At 36.4% G+C, this 23,069-nt stretch overlaps 1 long non-coding RNA gene across 2 annotated transcripts; it reads left to right on the forward strand.

Annotated features, from left to right (window-relative positions):
• The first annotated feature begins 3,202 nt into the window (after positions 1 to 3,202).
• LOC121968026 lies at positions 3,203 to 5,134 on the forward strand. 2 transcript variants are annotated; one of them, XR_006107900.1, is made up of 4 exons: positions 3,203 to 3,225; positions 3,335 to 3,520; positions 3,833 to 3,902; positions 4,742 to 5,134. It is a non-coding gene; the product is annotated as an uncharacterized LOC121968026 (long non-coding RNA). The 2 variants fall into 2 exon arrangements; XR_006107901.1 differs by having other exon boundaries at positions 3,833 to 3,912; positions 4,742 to 4,756.
• The last annotated feature ends 17,935 nt before the right edge of the window (positions 5,135 to 23,069 follow it).

The following is a 23,069-nucleotide window of genomic DNA, read 5'->3' on the forward strand; positions in this document are numbered from 1 at the left end:
TTCAAGAAGTCGGGTCTGATTGGTCGTCCAGCTGGAGTTCGATGGATCGATGGCCGTGCTTTTGGGGAGGGACCCCGGGCTCGCCACAGGGGGGATGCACAGGCCTTGGCTCCTGCGGAGGATGAGGCTGAGGAGGAGTTCCAAGGGCCAGCTTCTCCGACTTTGGAGGAGACGGTTTCCACTCGCCTTGAGGAGCTGACCCTGGAGGTAGCCAGCCTGCGTACTACGTTGGATACCGTGGTCCAGCAGCAGACTTCGATGCAGGCGACTATGACTTCGATGCAGCGGACTCTGGATACACTAGTGGACTTAGTGGGCTCGTGGGTGACGGTTCACCCGTCTCAGTCTGGTCCATCCCCCGCCCCTGTTCCCCCTGTTGAGGATGCCCCTGATCCTGACTCTGCGGCGGTTCCTGCTCCGGCTACTACGTCCGCTTCAGCTGCTGATCCTGATCCCCCTCCTCCTGGCGACGAGCTTATCGAGTTTTATGTTCCTATGTGATATGTTTTTATTTGTTGTATGGATGGTTATTCTGGAGTCCTTTCTGTGAACTCTCCTTCATTTTGAATGTATGATATACTTTCATGCTAAGATCTCCTTTTGATTCTACATTTCAGTGTTGTTATGGTCTGTTGATATATGTGTGTTTTAGGGGGAGCATTCCTCGGATTTATCGTATTTACTTTGTGCACTTATTGAGGGGGAGTTATTTGCTTTTGATTTTTGCCAAAGGGGGAGATCTATGTTGAAGTTCATGCTTATTGCTTATGCTTATCTCAGTAAATTAAAATCAAGCTTACTGCAATTATGCAATTATTATTTCAGCAAGCTACAATCATTATTTATCATTGTATTGGAAAATAGCCTAAACTTAAATAGATTGTCAAACATCAAAAAGGGGGAGATTGTTGGTGCAATCAAGCCCTGGAAGTTTCAATGTGTTGACAATTATTTAAGTTTAGGTTAATACGGTGGAACTAACATGCATTGTGAGTTTGCAGGAGGAGTTTCTTGCAGGTCAGAAGACCAGATGCAAGGGAAGTCCAAGAAGGTCGAGGACTAAATTCTTGGCAAAAAGAGTTCTTGCGGGTCAGAAGACCAGATGCAAGGCAAGAGAAGTCCAAGAAGGTCGGGGACCGGATTCTTGGCAAGAGAAGCTCCTGCAAGTCACAAGATTATGTGTGTGATAGCCTCACTGTGAGAGATCGACTGGTAAATCGATTCAGACATAGCTGTGCGGCAGATTGCCTCTGAATCGATCAGCCGATCGATTGAAGGTAAGGCAATCGATTGGCTGATCGATTGATAAGTTATGCGCAGCACAGAATGCGTCTGGATCGATCAGCCGATCGATTCAAGGTACTGAATCGATCAGCCGATCGATCCGAGAACATTCTGTGCGAAGCACAAAATCATTCTGAATCGATCAGCCGATCGATCCATGAACATTCTGTGCGAAGCACAGAATCATTCTGAATCGATCAACCGATCGATTCAAGGTATTGAATCGATCGGCCGATCGATTCACTAAGCTGCGATTTCATGAGCAAATGGCTGAATCGATTCAAACGCTGCCCCAATCGATCCGAGTCAAATAAAACAATATGCACCGTTGATCTTGACGCGATGGCTTCCAACGGATACTTGTGAATCGATTGGGATATAACCTCAATCGATCCACGGTGACGGCGGCGTGAGAAACGGCTAGTTTTCTCAACGTTTAAAATACGGGAAGAAACTGGGAAACAACACAACAACGAAAAACATACTGTTCCATTGCTCTCCAAGCCTTTTGAAAGCTCTCAAGTGATCAAGATTCAAAGCAAAGGGTTCAAGCTCCTCTCCACTACGTACTGAAATCTCACCTGCAAAGAAGAAGCTGATTAAAGCTTGTAATCCTTCTCTACTTCTTCTTTGTAGCGTTTGTGATATTTATTTTGAAGAAAAGGGAGAGGTGTATTTCTGTTAAGGTTTCTCCACCTTCGGTGTGATTCCGAGAAGGAGGGTTTTTGATAGTGAAAGAGTGTGAGTGGTGTGGATCCTTGAGGAGGTGGATACCAAGTAAATACCGGTGTTAGCATTGCCTTCAGATTTCCGCTGTGCAAAACAAAGTTGGTCAGCAAAAGAAGTGAGCCATTCACCCCCTCTAGCTCAACCGATCCTAACAGGGTTCTCCAGCAAGAACCTTCACCTCCGGACGTTCTTCCTTCACTCCTGCCTTCTGGGGTTCAGGCGGCAGCAAGAAGAAGGCAGCAAACGGATTCATCTCCATTTCCAATCAGGTTCCAGCAGAGGGGTTCTCGCTGGAGGATTCGTTCATCGTCCCCATTTGTGTCGAAGAGTGCAGCGACCAGCAGAGTGAGCTACTGTCCACCGGTTTTGGGGGTTCCGAGCCGGGCCTTTCGTGTGACGGCGAAGGGTAGTCGTTGGTATTCAAGAATTGAAGTGTTGATTGTGGTTGGATTAGCTTAGTTTCTCTTATGTTTATTGTCAATTTACTTGTGTTGATGCTTATTGTTAATGCTTGTAGCTAATTTGATCTTTCATGTTTAAATTGCATTAATTACTTTTAATTAGTTTCACGCCTACAACGTGTTCGATGAATTGCTTCAACCAAGAGTTAGGTTTAATTTGATGCATTTTAGTTTGTTTAATTCTTGTTTTTTCTTGTTCTTAAAATTTCGTTAGGTTCTAGTTTTGATTGAATGCAATTAGGATAACTTCTACTTCTCTGTGACTCCTCAACAGTCTTTATGCTGCCTATGCTAGAACTGATAACTTCCATTAAAATCAAATGATTTCTCCCTTTTGTAGTAACATCCATTTAGTTCTTCGCTTCTGACTGATTAATATCTTTCTAGTTCCTTTGCTTTTTGAATTTTGGTGTATATGCAAGATCCAATGATTTTAAATCACATTTTCAGATTTGACTTAATGTGTAGTGTCCATCTCCATTCAGTTCCTTAGTAGATCAAGAATGTCATGCTATAGAATGTACCTCTTTTTTATTGGAGAAGATGATTCTGTTTCCATTTTGATATCAGGTTCATAAGCAGGGTGTTGCACTTGGAAGATCTGTTGACTTGACAAAGTTTGATGGTTATGACCAATTGATCGAGGAGTTAGATCAGCTATTTGAATTCAAAGGAGAATTGATGTCTCCAAATAAAAATTGGATGATTGTATTTACTGATAATGAGTGCTTATTGGAGATGACCCTTGGCAGTAAGCATGCTTCAACATTCCTAATGTTCTTCTCTTATGTATATATATCTTCCATTTTCTATGTATAAAGTGGATATGTTGACAACTGGTGTTGTATAATTTTCTGCAGGGAATTTTGTGCTATGGTCCGTCAGATTTTTATATACACAAAAGAGGAGGTCCAGAAGATGGATTCAAGTACCTTGAACCCAAAAAATGAAGATTGTCCTGATATGAAAGAGAATGTCAAGGAAACAAAAGGCAGTCAATCTGCATCATCATCTAATTCAAAAAACTCATAGGCTTATCCTGCAATGTAAGTAGGAATCTCTTTTTGTTTAATATAAATTGTCGTGATAATCATTTTATCCCATCATTTCCCATGTTATTGAGATGTTTTATTTGAAAACTATGATAGGTTAGGTCCTTCTCCATTAATTCGACATTTGAAAGATAACTCCAACAGTTAATCCCCGAGTACTTCATACTCATATTACAGCTAGTCAAGTATTTATGCAACATGTTATCTGTCAATGAAAATTAAACTAAGTGATTGTTTGTGCTTTATCTAAGTGATTGTTTGAACAGTTTTATAGCATGCATCTTGACAATTAATATAATTTCGAAGATCACTATCAAGGAAGAATGTTCAAAGGAAAGTAAAGGCTAGGGAGAAGATCACATAATTAACTACACGGGTAGGTTTCCGTAAGAATTCAACTTTTTCTTGATCTATTCTTATGTAGTCCATGGTACACATTAAAGATTTCACTGTAGCTTATTTTAAGTATTCTAACATGTAAATTAATACACTTCTATGGATCCTCCAAACAATCTAAGTTGTGATGGATTGATATCCCTTTATGTTCCAAACCTTTGTTTTTTTTTTTTTTGAGCTTGTAATTTTCATTGCAAACAATCCATATGGTGTATGAATTACATTCAGTCCAGTATAAACTTAGCACTTTCGCTTCAGAGGCAATTTATGGGTTTTATTCTACAATCATGTTTACTAATTGATCAGATTGATTAAGAAGGGCGTTGGAGTAGCTTGGTAAATTTGTTTTGCTAGGTTATGATAAATTAGCATTCAGCAGAATAGATGTTTGGATTTCTTCTTCAAATCACACAGTAATATTTCTCTTGTCATTGGTGAAACAATCAATCCACTCTCATTATAACTTCCACAACAGAAAATTTTATGTTATTTGCCTACTACCAATGCAGTTTAACTGATTTTACATTGACTGAACAAGGTTGATTTTATTTAGGTATCAAACTCTCCCATTTGTTTTAGATATTACATGTCTTGTTTGTTAATTTCTCCAAACCATTATTTCTCAATTTGTTAACAAGGAAACTCATGTTAGCATAGTCATGATCAGAGCCTAATTATAGTTTACAATTATCTGAGTGTTATTGATTAACTGTTCTGTCCTTTTATTGATTAACTATTCTGTCCTTTCTTCTGGTTCTTTTTTTTTTTAATTTGTGCACTCATTTAGATGGTTTATTATTCTTGTTGTGATGAATTCAGGTCTAGTGAAAATACTGAAGAAGTATGACAAGAGAACATGAGCACTTATCAGGCAGCCCTTCATCGAAAAGGTGCTGCAGTAGCCATTCTTTACAACTGATCTCCTATACAAACTCGTGAAGGAGTGTGTGGCTATGCTCGACCACCTCTTCCCCAGCAACAACCTGTCAATTTCAGCAGAATGCGATGGACAAAATGGAGTGCCAAAGCCGGCACAATTAGGTGGGAGGGTTCCGGAGTTGGAGGAGATTAAATATATGCAGAGCTTATACATGAAGAGCATCGTAGCAGCGCTGCGGTCCTTGAAACAGATTAGGAGCAAAAGTTCAACAGTCAAAACAGATTAGAAAATCTCGTGTTATATTGTTCTACCTTTGTTTTAATAGTGTTATCATTTTGTTAGTTGCTTATGAAATTTTGTTGGTTGCTTATGAAATTTCTTCAAAATGTTATAGATATTATTTTTTTAATGTTAGAAAATTGTATATTAAATTTTATTTTGAAATTTAGTATTTTGAATGATTTATAATATTGGAAAATTGTGTATTAATTTTTTTTATTTTTTATCTAAAAAAGACAACGGTTTTTCACCGTTGTCGTAGATAGTTTAAAACTGTTGTTGAAGACCCTGTTATTAAAGGTAGACACTCAAAGACAACGGTGAAAAACTGTTGTCTTTGAAGGAAAAGACAACGGTTTTTCGCCGTTGTAAAACTGTTGTCTTTGCCTTCAAAGACAACGGTTAAAAACTGTTGTCTTTGGGCACCCCTTTTAACAACATGGCCTTTAACAACAGTCCGAAAGGGGCTACGACAACGATGAAAAACCGTTGTTGTTAGACTTTTTTCTTGTAGTGCTCTATGTATCATTAAGATACTCACTAGAGAATGGTGGAGTGCATCATGCTCTCGAGAAATCCTTTTGATAATAATATATGTTGTGCTAGAAGTCCGTTCAGGCGATAATAATATAAGTATAAGCATCGTATGTCCAGTCGTCCTTTTACCTGACCTAGTGTATGATAAGTTACCTAGAGAAGACTCGCTTCATTCTGAGAGACTTGATCAATATATCAGGCTGGGCTATATTTGTCTTGCTCGAGTTTTTATACGATTGGGACATACAAGTTTGTCTGACTTTATGCTCGGACGAGTTTACCTACCTACTGTCCCTAGTAGTTGGTCTGTTGTGTAGTGAGTCAATCGTTTTGGTCAACCCTTAAGGTCGACCAACCTCGCTCATGGTCACCTTAAAATCTAGTTGGCCCTGAGACACCAAATTTCTTGACTCGCTCAGCTTGAGGAACCTTAACACTTGACGGCTAATCCAGGTTAAATGAGGGGATATTACTCTTTTCTGAGTATAATTATCATATTACCTTAATTTTGATTGTCCCATCATCTTGACTCATACTATTACATCAGTTTTTTTGACTCCACTCAATATAATCCGTATCATAGAACAATTTTTTTTTTCTAAATTGTCCTTCGGCTATCGCTTGAATTTATTGTTAATTAGGAGTCTTTAAATAACTAAATTTGGCATTTGGAGTCTATAGTTGCAAATAATATTTTTTTATTTTAAAATTTTTATTATAACATTTAGGCATAATACATAGATTAGTTTTGTTCAGAGGATATGTATATATATATATTTATTTATTTATTTTGAATAGATAAATAATTAAGGTAGGATAAATAATTATTTTTTGAGATCAAGGTATTATGAATCCTACTTTGAATCATCCACAATCCTACCTCTAATCAACTCTACCAAACACTTAATTAAAAACTTTTTAAAAATATAATCCTATCCTATTATGCATACCAAACGGAGCCTTTTAGTATTAATATCATCTTGAATGTGTTCAAGATGGTATGCGGTGAGTTAGGGTTGGCCCACCCATGAGTGTATTATTATTATTTTTCAAAATTTTAATTATTTTAAAAAATTATTAAATTCAAAATTAAAAATTGAATAAAATGGATAAATAATAAAACATGAGTGTATTTTTAATAATAATATTATTTATTTTTTTAAACATTAATAATTTGATTTTTATATTTATTTTTTTTCAACAGTTTGGGCTTGTATTTTATATTATTTTATTTATTTACAATTTATTTTTTATTTAATTCAAATTAAAAATAATAATAATTTTAATATTTAAAAATATATTTATTTAATATGATATAATGCAACTTATAAATAATGAATGTTACTGTTTAAAAAAATATAGGTAAAAGAGATGTGTTGTTATAAAAAGTGTATGACAGTGAACCCCATATTTTTTTATGATGTGGTGGATGTTATAATAGGAGTGGATTATGGATACTCTAATATATTAATTAAATAAATCTCATATCTTTATAGTACTTTGATTAAGTTATTATATATAGATAATCACATAATTAAAATTATAAAGAATAAAATATAATCAAATATTATTTAATTAAACTTAGATAATGTAACAAATCTCAAATCTTTAAACCAAGGTTTAAGTTAAGGTTTAATAACGCATTTGTGTTATCTCAAATCTTTAAACCAAGGTTTAATAACGCATTTGTAATGATTTAAAAACAACTGTCCGCCCATAGAAACATCGAAAATTATATTTACGGTGAAGCGGTTTTGGGACCTTATTTGGAAGCCTCACGAACAAAAAGGAAAACAGAAAAAGAGAAAGATGTTAACTCACTAATTATTCTCCAAAGTAAACATCAACGTGTATATATATATATATATAACATAATATTATTTGATAGAAATCGACGCAATAAAAAAAACGCATGAATTCAGATCCTCCCTAATAAAAATCGATTTATTAGTCAAGAACTCAAATGGCTGAATTATGTTTTTATCACTTAACATAATTTGCTCATAACTCTCAATGTATAAATAAGTACACAATTCTGTCAACTTTCTTTCACTTCACAGGCTGCTGCTTCTTCTTCTTCTTTCTCTTGAAAACAAAGATGGCTCGTTCTCCTCTTTTTCTCCTCTTTGCAGTCTGTTTCATGGTAATTTTAAATTGCATTTGATTAACTAATTTCAGTAATTTCCTAAACTTTCTTTTTTAAAAAGAAGATATTTTTAAATTTCAGGCCGTGGTAATTGTTGGAAATGCTTCCCGTTATCAAGTGGTAAGGAAATTTTAGATTGATATTATTTTTCTTTCACCATCTTTTCTGATGAAATATTGACTGTGATGTCCATGATAATTCAGACGGGTGGAGAAGGCTCCCTACGCCCAGATCGTACGCAACTCCTTTAGCTAATTCAATTTCGCAAGATTATGCTGTTCTTTTTTTTACGACTAACATGTGGATCGATTATATTGTTGGCATGCAGAATGTGGTCCAGCGTGCGACTACAGGTGCTCTGCGACCTCTCACAAAAGTGCTTGCTTGATGTACTGCAACATGTGTTGTGCTAAGTGCTTGTGTGTTCCTTCTGGTACTTATGGCCACAAGGAGGAGTGCCCTTGCTACAACAACTGGAAGACCAAGGAAGGGGGGCCCAAGTGTCCCTGAACTTGAACTAATTTGTGTGCTTCGATGATGTTCAATATGTTTTAAAATAACTGAGCATTTTAATAAAGCTTGGCCTTATTCGATGATCATCATCGTTGTTATTGTGATTGGTCTTCTTTGATGATCGTCTCATTGGGACTGTGCGGTGGTTGAAACATGGAGTATTATCATATGAGGTCAAAACTCATATGGTTGACCCCGTGTCTTAGCCACCTACACTGATGGTTAGTAGGCATCCGTGATTTACTTTCTCCGTGTTAGTATAGAGACGGATTGGCGGGGGTGCTGGGACGAGCGAATCGTCTTCTTGCCACACAAGATGCAAATTTTCATGAAAATAACTACTCAAACCCTCTAGTTATTTGGCGGTAGGCTAATAGTTGACCCCGTGATTTACTTATTTTTTGTTCACATAATCTGAGGACGTGCTATGAGGGATGCCTGAGGTAAGCATAATCACCTTTTGCTACAAAAGATACAAAATTTCACCTGGTCCCGTGATTTAACTCCCTTAACATAACCTGAGAATGGATTATGAGGGGCACCTGAAGTGAGCGTAATCATTTTTTTTTTTTTACTACAAAAGATACAAAATCTCATGCTCCCACGGATTGACGTAGTTGTTCCAATAGGTCTTGGAATCAATGTTAATTTCCTAACGGGTGCAAAATGTCTCACTTGGTGCTTGACTTCCTCATGCAAAGGGTCGTTGGGTTAGGGTAAATGCCCTTCATGATTTATTCCTTTCTATAGAGTGTAAGGCTGTCCTAGATGAGTCACTAAGGTGACAGTTTTACTTTTTATTCCAAAAGACAAAATTTCATAGTCCTCAGGGTCTTACCTGAGTTGAAACCTAAATGGTAGACTTACATCAATGAGCAATAGATCAAGTCACGAGTGTGATAAATAACTCTCCCACTTAAGGGGACCTACCGATATAGCTGAGTTGGCATCGAATAAGATTTACCGTCATAGACATATGATTTTATTTCCAATAAATACAAATACTGTCTCTTTTTAAATATTTGGAACTTTAAGGACCATTAAGATGACCATCTCTCCTTTTACCAATGCAAAATTTCATATTCATGCTGGGCTTCTCCCTTGCTTTGCATTAACATAGCCAATTAGAGTCACTACAAAAAAAAACAGTATTTTGGGATGAATTCTACGATGAAAAAATTTTCCTCTCAAAATTCTCGTTGCCAACTTGACGACAAATTTGGAGATGAAATTGGCGACGAATAATATTTTTGTCACCAAATTTGTTGTCAAATTTATAACAAAAACTATATCCATCGCAAAATTGTTGTAAAATTGAGAACGAATTCAACGACAAAATTAGCAACGAATTATAATTTTGTCACCAAATTCATCACTAATTCTGCAACAAAAATAATATTTATCGTAAAAATATAATAACTAACTCTGCGACAAAAACAACAATTACGATGAATATTATTTTTGTTACAAAATTTGCAACGAATTTGGCGAAGAAAATAATAATATAAAAAAATTTGTGATCTGTGACAAATTAATTTTTGTCCTAGATTATGGGGCAAATATGTGGATTCGTCCCAGAATCTAAGATGAATCTATGTATTTATCCTAGAACTAGGATGAATTTTGGGATGAAAATTAATTTGTCGCAAAATTATTGATACACAGTAAAAATATGAACCTAAAGATGTCGGAATTAAAAAACTAATAAAAAATAATCGGAAGCCCTAAATATAGACATAGAGATGTCGTAATTTCATGAAACAAGTTTCTATATGTTCATATTATTCTTTTGATCATAAAAATATCATCATCCATAATTTTAACATAATATTTTAAGTATGGTAATTTTTTACCCGAATTAAGTAAAATTCGAGTTAAAAATCACCACACTCAATATATTGGGTTAAAATTATGAATGAGGACATTCCTATGATCAAGAGAATAATATGAACACATAGAAACTTATTTCATGAAATTCCGACATTTCTGTGTTCGTATTTAGCGTTTTAGACACATATACGAATATGCGTTGAACATTAACTTTCTTAATTAACAGTAACTATATATGTTTCACTAAATATGGACATGAAGATATTAAAATTTTATGAAATAAGTTTCTATGTGTTCGTATTATTCTCCTAATCATTATAATATCCTCATCTATTATTTTAACCTAATATATTGAGTGAGGTGATTTTTTAATGCGAATTAGGCCAAATTCGGATTAAAAATCACCACACTCAATATATTAGGTTAAAATTATGGATGAGGATATTTTTAAAATACTGACATACGAGATGGAAAGCTTAGAGTTTTCAATTATAACATAATATCCTAACTGGTCTAGACTACGGGCAGAAACTAGATTTCGTCTTATTTCCATTGCATATAACATGTCATAGAGATACATGACTTGATTATTTTGCAGCAACATCTTATAAGTACCAAACCCTCTCACCTCCACAAATGCCCCATTTCCCACATACAATCTTCTTGTATGTGGGCTAAAACGACGGAATTCCATATATGCACTCTTATCACAAGCTACATGGTCTATGGCTCATGAGTTTACATTCTATAAAGGAGATGAGTTAGTGAATATCATACTAGATGACATATAACTCATACCATAAAAAGAAAAAGGATATACCTTTCGCTCATTACATTCATGTGCAAAATGTCCTGGCTTACCACATAAGTAGCATTATATTGCTCTTTACAAGCTCCTTCTTCTTGCTTTTTTGTCTCTGTCCTTTTTCATTGGTCTTTACAAATGGTTTCTTTTTACCATGACCTTTGGTCTTCTTCTCAGGCTTGTGCCACTCACACTTTCTACACCAGGAGCGCTAATTTGACTCTGCAAAGTGAGCATAATCTGAAGCAGACCAAGTCACCTCCCGGTGCTCCTCCTTAAGCTCACAATGTCTATTCACATCCATGAAAGTACATATACTTTTAGTATGTGTGAAATAGGTCTTAACAATATCCCATGAGTCAAGTAAATACTGGATCACTCCTAGTACTTAAAACTCAATTGGCATAGGCATTAAATGCTGCTTCATAGTATGATCAAACCTCTTTTTATGAGTTATGAATTTATAGGTCAACATCCTCAACTTAGGAGCTAACGGGGTGCCATAATACTCTTTAAATGCATGCTAGATCAACACAATAGTAGGATACTGCTCATAAATTGAGATTAGACGGGGGGATGTATAGCTCTCGTGGCTTTCACTTACGTTTTGGAAGATTAAGAGTAAAATATAGCAGAAATATATAAGATAATTGCAAACACGCAAACATCAAGTTTTTACTTAGTTTGAAGCCTGGGGTGACTCCTACTCCAAAGCCCACGCTCGTTGAGTGTTTACTTTGGGCAATCACTATAAGTTCACAAAAATTACAATTTAGAGTACAAAAATTAAGTACAGTAAGAAAATATACCAACAACTTAAGAATAGGAAATTTGAAGTTTCAGGTCGTCGGTGTCTTGCTACAGCTTTATCGGATGATTCTTTGAGCAGTGCATGAAAGATGGATCGTGTTTTTGTTGTTATGCAAAGCTGCTGCTCGAGACTACCTTAAAAGGCTCGTGGAGGGCGCCTCTAAGCCCATGGAGGGCGCCCTCAACCCCGTCGTTTCCACAGCGTGGATAAGCCCTGACTTCTTCCTCAATTATCCGCCCAAGGGCGCCTCCAACCGTATAGAGGGCGCCCTCCACCTGCGTCCAGGGTGCCCTCAGCTCCATATAGGGCGCTCTATGCTCAGTGTCCAGGGCGCCCTCTGCCATGTTGCACGGAGGTGTTCGGCTAGTGCACCCGAGCTGCCTCCAAGCTCCATGGAAGGTGCCTCGGGTACTATTCATCCGAGGTTATACATCTTTTTTGCTCCCTGTAAGATGTGTTAGTCCAAAATACAAAATATATCCTACAAGAAAAAGTTAGACATAATACAATAAGATTAAGATAAATATTTGACAGTCATCGGACTGTCCGGTTTTGACTTTAGATTTTCGTCCGAAAACCCTAGGTCGAACCGACGCCTACTACTCCCTCATCGGGAAACACGTCATCACCTACTCCACTCAGGAGAGTATACCTGTTGCCAGACCGGTCCTCCAGACCGACTGGACTTTTGCTCAGAGCCTGAGGCTCTAGGACTTTCTGCTGGATGTCCGCTCCACGATCCGTCCAATCTTCCACCTGGTTCGCGAAATCAGGACTTTCCACTTTCCACCTAGGGTTACCACCCCCTAGGATTTTTGTCCGAAGCCCTCGACTCGCCAAGACTTTTCGCCTAGGGTTACCACCCCCTAGGACCTAGGGTTACCAACCCCTGGGTTTTTTCACTTACCTAATAACAGCTAGGACCTTTGCCTAAGTACACTTAGGACTTTCCTGCAAGCTCATTCAAATACATTAGACACAAATGACCTTAACTTTGAACACTTTGTCAGTATCAAAACATAGGTTCTATCGTCGGATGCTTCCCGCACCAACAGTCGAAGTGTTTGAAGGTATTTGGATAGTCCACAGAGGATTCACCGCTCCTTGCGAGGAGGCGTATACCTTATGACCACTCATTAGGATTATTACTTAAAGTCTTTGGCCAAAACATAACATGTTAAGAGTATAGGACTCTTGTTCACATGTATGAGTAATTTGAATCCATAGAACGAGAAAGTATTACTTGGACTAGGTGTGACGTAGTCAGCCTAGTGTGGGCAAACACATAGACCATGTCCTCAATTAAGTGGGTATAAGATGAGTGAAAGGAACGACACATGACTCACTGAAGCTGTTGAAGGGTTCAGAATTAGTTCTGAGATCAACTGTGATTTTTTGATTAATTGAGAATCATGATGTACTACTAGATGTCACCCATGATCACTTCATAATTAAGTAGTTAATTATAGACAATCAAGATAAACTGGAAATCTATTGGGTCACATGCACTACAAGTCTCTAAAAGACGTAAATTAAAATAAGTTAGAGAATAGGATTCTCAAATCAAGAGATAAATATTCAGTTAGAATGTATATAAAATAAATATAGAAATATTTATTAGAACGGAAGCGCGGATGGACCACATCTCTTATGAAAGAGTTGGACCTTATTTGGTTTAGTTCTGAACTAATTTAGTTTAGCCATGAACCAACTTGACTAAGTTGTGAATCAAACCAAGCGATTAATGAGCTAATTTTTTGTTAAGGCATAATGAGTTGAGTTTGGGCTTTCTAATCCAACTCATTAAAGAGGACTATATATTGATATAGTTAAGAGAGAATTAATATATAATTCATTATTAGCTTAATTAGGTTTTGGAAACCTATAAATCATCTTAATTCAAATGACTCAAATATAAATTCTAAGACGAGAGTATGAGTCAACGTACATCATACACTACAACCTAAAGTTGTCTCTCGCCATTCAGGTTAAGATGTTGTACATAAATAGTCACATTATACTCTCAAGGCTAACCTACGTGCCACCGTGAGTCCACATATCGCCAAACACCGGTAGCGTTATGTCACATGTCTCAAAGTTGGACCTCTTCATCTTACCTTGAGACACTCAGTTCAAGTCAAGGTCAAGTAGTTCTCTCCCACTTTGAGCCATAAATCGAGTGTAATTTAGACAAGTGGTGAGCAATGTACATGCCACACAGGACTTCGTGCTAAACACCTCTGCTTGTCAAGCATTGTAGACCTCTACTCCCAAGAATTGCACTCGTGTACCAAGAACCCAGCACCGCAGTTCTTAACCAACACCATGGCTCGGTTGCATTCCTAAGCACCTGCGCCGAGAGTGCAGTTGAGAAGTTTAGTGTGCGGCCGAATACACATGCCGAGCATTTCTTCTTGGTCTTCTTGAGCATCTCTGCGTGCTCGGACGTCATGAGAAAACTCTACGCCCGTGATTTTCAGTCGAGTTCGCAAGTTTCTCACTCAGGAATTCGTTGATCACTTGGTCAACGAATTACATTAAACCAACTTTGCTCTGATACCAATGTTAAATGTTGATAACAGCAAAGCACATAATTTACTTTTACTTTGCATAAATTAAATTTATACCTTGATTGGTGATGCACTAATCTCCGGCACTACAAACCCTCAGAATTATTGTGAACTCTAGTCATGGACTGTTCAAAGTCGAGATTATAGTCATGTATCTCTAACTATTAACGTTATGTCACAACACTTCAACCCTTAACCCCTCACATACTTCACACAAAAAGTATCAATTTATAGGAGAAGATAAAAATATAGATAATCATTCCATTAGGGGAGTTACTAACATTAATTTTTGTTAGTGGAGTCATTTACATTAGTGGAGTTACTAGCATTCACTTTTATTAGTGGAGTCATGAGATAACCACATTATCCCATTTGGATACCCCATTGTGGGAATATGTTATTAACACCATATGAATTCCCCATAGTGGGCATACATTACTAACAAGGGGGTTGCCAAGATTTCGTGCAGGATTAGCAGACTGGCTACAAGCTAGCATGATTGCAAGGATAATGATGGATACATTAAGGGTAGTTGATGTATCTTGTGATTATGTTTGTGATTGTGCCATGTATGAATGAATGTGTTCGATAGTAATGTAGGTTGGTGTTTCTGCGCATACACCAACCCATTTGACAGTATCACATGAGTACCTCACTTGATCTAGAAATGTTCATACATGACGGGCGTGGACCGGCGATAGCATTGGTTATGTATGTTTTTTATGATATTTATTTACCATTTTTCATAAAAAAAGTAGGAAATTTTAAAATTCATTTTTTTAATTGGCACAAATATTCAGTTCTTCGAACCAACTAATTCTGAGTGACGGACCCAATCTCACGGAAGTTTTCCACCGACCACTAGAATAAATTGGGAAGTGCTCATGGAGGCCCATCTAGACAACCAATATTTGTGAACCCTGGTTGTTGCTGGAGTAACCTATGGTACACCGTAGTTGAGATTCGAACCTAGATACTTCAAGCTAATTGTCAAATTATTTTATTCAAAAATGTTGAACCCTGTGATTATTTTGATGTGATCAATCAAGTTAGGTTAGGTCCTATTTGGTTTTGATCTTTGTGTCTAAGTGTGCAGGAACTTAGGAGCACAGGGAGTTGAGCGGAAGACACAGCTAGCGAGAATGACGGCACGGGAAGGGAGTCGACGGGCTCGGTGCATCCGAGGGACGAAAGAGCTACAGAAGAGTACACCGGTGGATGAGAAGAGCGTACGCAACGTTCGAGGGACGAGAAGTCAGAGCAGAAGCCTACTCGAGTAGAAGGCCGAAAATTAGGTTCAGGTGAGCCCTATTTCGGTTGGCCACAATCACCCAACCAATCGGAGATTCAGAAGTTCAAAAGGAGATGGAAAAGCAAGCTGAAGGCACCTCTGAGGCAACTTAGGCGCCTCCGCCTTCTTCAAGCGGGAGGACGCCCTCCATAGTAATCTGAGGCGCCCTCAATAGCATTAAGGGCGCCCTCGACCAGTTAAAGATGACTGTTTCAGCGGTGGATAAAGTTTTATCCACCGCCGCGCTGGAGGCACCCTCCAAGACTCTTGGAGGTGCCCTCAACGTTGTAGATAGAATTTCCAAGAGCTATAAAAAGACCCCTGGAGCTAGGAAATAAAAATCAACTCTTGTATTCAATTCTTAGCAACGATTAAGCTTTCATAGTGTGTAAAAGCTTTCTCCGCCTTCAGAGAAAGAGATTCTTACTGAGTTCTTGCAACCGCCTTAGATTAACAACCACCTAGGTTGTAACCAAGTCAAACTCTGAGTCTTCTTAAGTTCTATTGTTTTGTTTTATTTATTTTTGTTGCACTTTAAGAGTTGAAAGATAGAGGAGAGTATCTTTTTTTTTCAGACAATTCACCCCTCCCCTCTTGCCGGCCCGCTGTTCCAACAAGTGGTATCAGAGCCCAACTGCCTCAGAAGGACTAACTGCCGTCTAAAGCAACAAGATCAAGACGATGGTCGGACCGACAATCCTTCCACCTAAATTCGAGGAAGATTTTGCGTCATGGAAGAAACGAATAGAGGTATTTTTCAAAATCGATTTTGAAAATTATTAATAATTAAATATGGTTTTATAGCTCCCAAAATCCCCAAGGAGAAGAAAAGAAGAGTATCACTGGACCAAGAAGGAGCAAGCAAACTTCGTAGCGAACGGACGAGCTAAGTTCCACCTGCTTAGTGTTCTGCCACCTCAGGAAGTAAATCGGATCAGAAATTACAACTCTGCAAAGGAACTTTGGGAAAAATTCTTGGAGCTACACGAAGGGACTTCCAAAACAAAACTTGCAAGACGGGACGTGCTCCGGAATCAACTGACGAACCTCCAGTTGGAAGAAGGAGAGTCAGTAGGACAACTACACAGAAGAATCAAGGAGCTAATCACCAGACTAATAAACCTCGGAGAAACGATAACGAATCAGGACGCACAAAGGTATGCATTAAATATGTTTCCAAGAACATCCGAATGGACAACTATAGTAAATTCCTACTATATATCCAAGGATCTTGATGTAAGTACTTTAGAAAGTTGTTTTTTCTACTTATGAATTACATGAATCTTGGTACGTATGACAAAGAAAAGGATCAAGTCAGAATGTTGTCCTAAAGGCAAGAACCAATGATTCAGACTCCAACGAATCAGTTGATGAAAACGAAGCAGTTCTTCTGGTAAGAAAACACAATAAATTTGTTTAGTCTAATAAGTTTAAATCGCAGACAAAGAGAGATTATCAAAACAAAAGGAAGGTCCGATGCTACAACTGCAACGAAGAAGGGCACATCAAGGATGACTGCCCAAAATTAAAGAAAAGGGACAAGGAGAAAGAAAAGTCTCAAAGACCGACACCCTCTAAACGCAAGAGTCTGAAGGCCACATAGGATAAACCATCATCCTCCGAATCTAAAGTCGAAGCTTACACCGGACTTGCTCTAACAACAATCCACCAAGATAAAGATGAGACCTGCTCAGAAATGAGCATAGATGAAGGGGGAAGATCATCAGAAGAAGAAAGTAGCGATGAATGGGGAGCATCAAAAATTGAGGTAAGTGAGGTACATGCTCTCTCTCCCAAACAGTCCTTTAAATTCATTAAAAGTCTTGCTAAAGATATAGTTAAACTAGAAAAGGAAAATACTGAATTAAAATTGAATTTAACAAAAACATGTCCTCTACAATTATATGATAATCTAAAATTAGAAAAAAATAAAAATAAAAATAGAAATCAAAAAATTGAAAAATGAGCATGCATGCTTGAATAACTTTCAAAAATAAAAAATTAGAATTTATGGTAAGTTAAATTGGTATATTAGGCCGCATCATGGTCAAATTAGAAAATTTTCCAAAGAATATATACCTCATAAATTTTTGATTAACCCAATAGGAAGGAACCTATATTGGGTTCCAAAATCTTACTTAGATTAAACAATTTTCTAAGGCTTTCAGAAAAGATTAAATGTTTAAATTCTCTAAAAGACTTTGTCTAGAAGTGGTTGATGATCCAATAACCAAGAAGGCCTAGTGCCTCGCTATAACCTGAAAATTGATTATTGAATTAAATATTTAATTGAAAAACTGATAAGCTTGTGAAATTAATTAAAATAATTGCTTTTAATGCTTGTCAATTTTTTTTTGAAAAAATTTATAAATTAAAAATTATTTTAAATTTCTTTTACATGTTTTATCGAGTTTTTTTTTCTTTTCCCTAAAAACTTAATATTACATATTATTTATTTTGATGTGATCAAAGGGGGAGAAATAGGTATAAGTTTAGGGGGAGTAGGGGGAGTTAGAATTTTTATCAAAATTCTGAATTTTATGAATTTTTGCCAAACTCTATTTTATAAGTCTGAATTTTGATAAATCATAATTAGTATTACAATTTCTTTTATTGCAAACGTGATACTTAAAATATTTTTTTGTCATTTCTTTTTTGTTATTACCCTAACTTGAACTTGGATTGATGCACATCAAAAAAGGGGAGATTGTTGAATCCAGTGGTTGTTTTGATGTGATCAATCAAGTTAGGTTAGGTCCTATTTGGTTTTGATCCCTCTGTCTAAGTGTGCAGAAACTTATGAGCATAAGAAGTCGAGCGGAAGACGCAGCTAGCAAGAAGGACGGTACGAGAAGGGAGCCGACGAGCACTACAAGAAATGGAGGTTTCAGCATCGATTTTTTAGAACTAGTCAAATGACCGCTCTTATAGCTTGAATCGGTTTTATAGAAATTGTTGCTATATATCTTGATTTGCAGCGGTTCACATAACCGACTCTAAATTATATAATTTGCAGCTGCCAAATGTGGTCGCTACATGATATCAATATTAGAAGCAGTTTGTGACCGCGGCAAAAGACATATTTTAGAATCGGTTTCTATAACCGCTCCTACAACTGTAATGAGAACATTTAATTAGTAGCGGTATGTAACTGCGGCAAAAATTATGTCAAAAATATCCTTAAATATTTATTTTGTGGGTCAATTGCATCCCTATCTATACAATCTTGACTATGGGAAAAGTTGTGTTTACTAGCGAAAATATTCTGTCTAAATTGAATTTGGCTGGTAAATAAAAGATTTACCAGCTAAATTGTACTTTGGCTAGTAAATAATTTTAATTATCGACAAAAATTTATTTGACAGGTAATTTAAATTTATTATTGACACAAGTTTAATATGGTCGGTAATGTGTAATTTTTTTACCTATCAAAATTAATTTTTTGTAAAAGAAGTTCGTACTTGTTGCTGATATGGTGGTGTTTTGGGTATGCAGATTTTTATAAATGAATTTCTTATTGGTCTTGTGAATTGAAAGATTTAATATGAATGTTTTGTTGGTTAATCTATTGGTATTTTAATTTTTTTTTTGTTGAATGTTTTGTATTGATTATTAAAAATTAGGAATTCAAAAGATTTTGTAAACAAATATTTGAAAAATGGAATGATTATAGGAGCTTCATTGGGGTCCATTATTTGAAACATGACTGGTTTTAAACTGTTGCTAATACACTTATTAGAAGCGGTAAATAACCGATCCAGGTAAATAAATTTAGAAACGGCTTAATAACCGCTCCTAACCATGGTACGCAGGAGTGGTTACAAACTGCTGCTAAATTACTTTTGGAGTGGTTACAAACCACTACACTATTTAACTTCAGAATCGGTTTCATAACCGCTTCTACTACATACCAATAAAAATGGTCATTAATCGCATTTGTAGTAGTTAACAAGTGAGGTTAGCAGCTACATCAAACCACATTTGGATAGGTTGAGGACCGCTGGTATTACAACCTATTAAGGCGGTTAATAACCGCTTTTATAGAGACATCAGCAGCGGTTGTTCTGTTTTCACCACCGGTTGCTATAACCAATGCCATTGATGCTAGGAGCGCAAGTTGTTGGATCGGTCAAGTAACTGATTCAAAAGCTTTAGGATCGTTTGAAAACCACTTCTATAGTTTGTTAAAACAGCGCCTAAAGACCTATTTTTTTGTAGTGGAGCTCGGTGCGTCCGAGGGACGAAAGAGCTGCGGAAGACTACACCGGTGGATAATAAGAACATACGTGAAGTTCAAGGGACGAGAAGCCGGAATGGAAGCCTGCTTGAGGAGAATGTCAGAAATTGGGTTCGGGTGAGCCTTATTTCGGGTTGCCACAATCACTCAAGCAATCGGAGCTTCAGAAGGTCAAAAGGAGCTAAAAAAGCAAGCTGAAGGCACCTTTGAGGCAACCCAGTCGCCTTTGCCTTCTTCAGGCAGGAGGGAACCCTCCATTCCTTGAGGGCGCCCTCCATAGCTGTCCGGCATTGAGGGCGCCCTCGACCAGTCAAAGATGACCGTTTCGGCGGTGGATAAAGTTTTATCCACCACCGCGTTGGAGGCGCCCTCAACGTTGTAGATAGAATTTTCAGGAGCTATAAAAGGCCCCTGGAGTTAGGAAATAGAAATCAACTCTTGTACTCAATTCCTAGCAACGATTAAGCTTTCATAGTGTGTAAAAGGCTTCTCCGCCTTCAGAGAAGGAGATTCTTACTTAGCTCTTGCAACTGCCTTGAATTAACAGGTTGTAACCAAGTCAACCTCTGAGTCTTCTTAAGTTCTATTATTTTCTTTTATTTATTTCTGTTGCACTTTAAGAGTTGAAAGATAGAGGAGAGTATCTTTTTCTGTTTCAGGCAACTTATCCCTCCCCTCTTGCCGGCCCGCTATTCCAACAAAAAACACCTTATTAATGAAAATTGCCCTGTATGTTCCTCTATTACTTCAATCGTGTAGAACACTGATTCACCTCTTCTGATTTACCTTTCTATAAATGACTATGCAGTAGATCATGTGGAACAGTTGGGGTCAATGTATGTCGTTTATGTAGAATTGAGCTATTCTCTAAATTATCTCCACGAGTATCAATGTTAGAGGATGAAATATTTATTACAATGAGAAAGATCAATTTCTAATAGTCGCATTACTCTCAGAAAAAAAATTACTCTCATCTTCTAATCATTTGACGGTCGGCTATAAACTGACCCTAAGGACGTATCCAAAATTTAGAAATGTGCTGGGCTCTGAGTATGAAACATATGCAGGGACTTTGACTGGAAGGGATAGCTAATCAAAATAAAATTGGAAAAAAATAAGCAACAAATTAAATCTCCTTAATGTTAAATTATAAACTATTAAATACCTATGTATTTTTTTTTAGATTGAATTAAAGTCGGACAACCGTATCGATCAGTCTCTAGTTATACGAGTAATCTGTATTTTATCTGACATTGATACTGTATGCTATAATGAATACAGGATCTTTTTTTCAATGTACATCACATTGATACGATCTATCTCACACTAGGGATGACAATGAGTCGGGTTCGGGTCAGATTCTATATTCTTCGTCCCCATACCCATCGGGTATAGGATCTCCGATGGGTATACCCATACCCATTAAATAATCGAATATCTTCTATAGTTATAATTTTTCTTCTTTCTATCCAACTATTATCATTCAACAAAAATATATTAAAATTAACAACCTATTAAATATATATATATATAATTAAAAAAATAGATTAAACATCTATATAGTCTCCTCCTAACATCAACAAAAATAGTAAGTTGATTTTGAAAAAAGAAATTTTTCTTTAATATATGTATATATTATTTAATCGGGTATTCGGGTCGGGTATCGGGTATTGATAGTCCCTCCATACCCTCCTTCATTCGGGTCGGATGTCGGATCCACCATCGAATTCGGGTGAAATTATCATCCATATCTCACACATAGGGCGGCTTCTTTATTTTAACACATGAGTAATTCGACTAATTAAATCTTTCTTATTTATCTTTTTATATTCTCTTCCCAGTTAGACAAACTAATTATATTTTACTATATTTTATGTTTATTAAAAAATTGTTTTTGTTAATTTAATTCTGATTGATGGTATAATGTAACTCAAAATTAATGACATTCTAATATATGATTATATAAAAAAAAAATTATTTATATATTAAGGTTCCTAAATAGAAAATTTTATATTAATATATTAAAAAAATATAATAAAAAAAGAAATCTTTTCAATAACCAAAGTATTGAAAATAACTAAATTTGGCATTTGAATGCATAGTTGTAAATAATATTCTTTTAGATTTCAAAATTTTTATTATAACATTATATTTATTCTTATATTTTAAATAATTTAGATACAAAATCTTATATATACTTTAAATTATCATACTACACTTTGTAAAATAATTTATGGACATTATTATACACCAATCTTTAGGGTTTACGGTTTAGCAAAGCATTTGTAATGATTTACGTACACACAACTGTCTGCCCATATATAAAAACATTGATAATTATGGAAGAAACATATTTTTTCCCCCTATTAATCAATGCAATAAAAACCCATGATAAAAATCAATTTATACTAGTCAAAAAATCAAATTGCAGAATTATTTTTTATGTGCATGCCCATTTGAGTACGGTCTAATTAATACTTAACATGTATAATTTGATGATAACAACTTTCAACGTATAAATACACAGTTCTATTAACTTTGGTTTACACATCACAGGCTTCTTCTTCTTTTTTCTTGAAAACAAAGATGGCTCGTTCTCCTCTTCTTCTCCTCTTTGCAGTCTGTTTTTTGGTAATTTTAAATTGCATTTGATTAATTTCAGTCATCCCTAAACTTTATTTTTCAAAAATATAAATATAAATATATTTTTTTTTTAATTTCAGGGTGTGTTAGTTATTGGAAATGCTTCCAGTTATCAAGTGGTAAGGAAACTTTGGATCGATATTCTTTTTCTTTGATTATCTTTTTCTGATGAAATATTCACTGTGCTGTTCATGATAATTCAGACAGGCGGAGAAGGCTCCCTACTCCCTGATCGTACGTAACGAACTCCCTTTAGCTAATTCAATTCAACATTAATAATAAGAACTTCCTGCATTAGACTATCTTTTATATATATTTTTTACGGTTATCGGCATGCAGAATGTGGCCCGGCGTGTGACGTCAGGTGCTCTAAGGCCTCTAACCACGAACCTTGCTTGAAGTACTGCAACCTGTGTTGTGCTAAGTGCTTGTGTGTTCCTTCTGGTACCTTCGGCAACAAGGAGGAGTGCCCTTGCTACAACAACTGGATGACCGAGAAAGGGACGCCCAAGTGTCCTTGAACTTGACCTGATTTTGTGCTTGGATGATCGATCGATGTTCTACGTTTTAGAATAACTGAGCATTGTATTGTAATAAAGGTTTGG

The sequence above is a fragment of the Zingiber officinale genome, chromosome 3B (genome assembly GCF_018446385.1).
Source record: "Zingiber officinale cultivar Zhangliang chromosome 3B, Zo_v1.1, whole genome shotgun sequence".
NCBI classification, from domain to species: domain Eukaryota; kingdom Viridiplantae; phylum Streptophyta; class Magnoliopsida; order Zingiberales; family Zingiberaceae; genus Zingiber; species Zingiber officinale.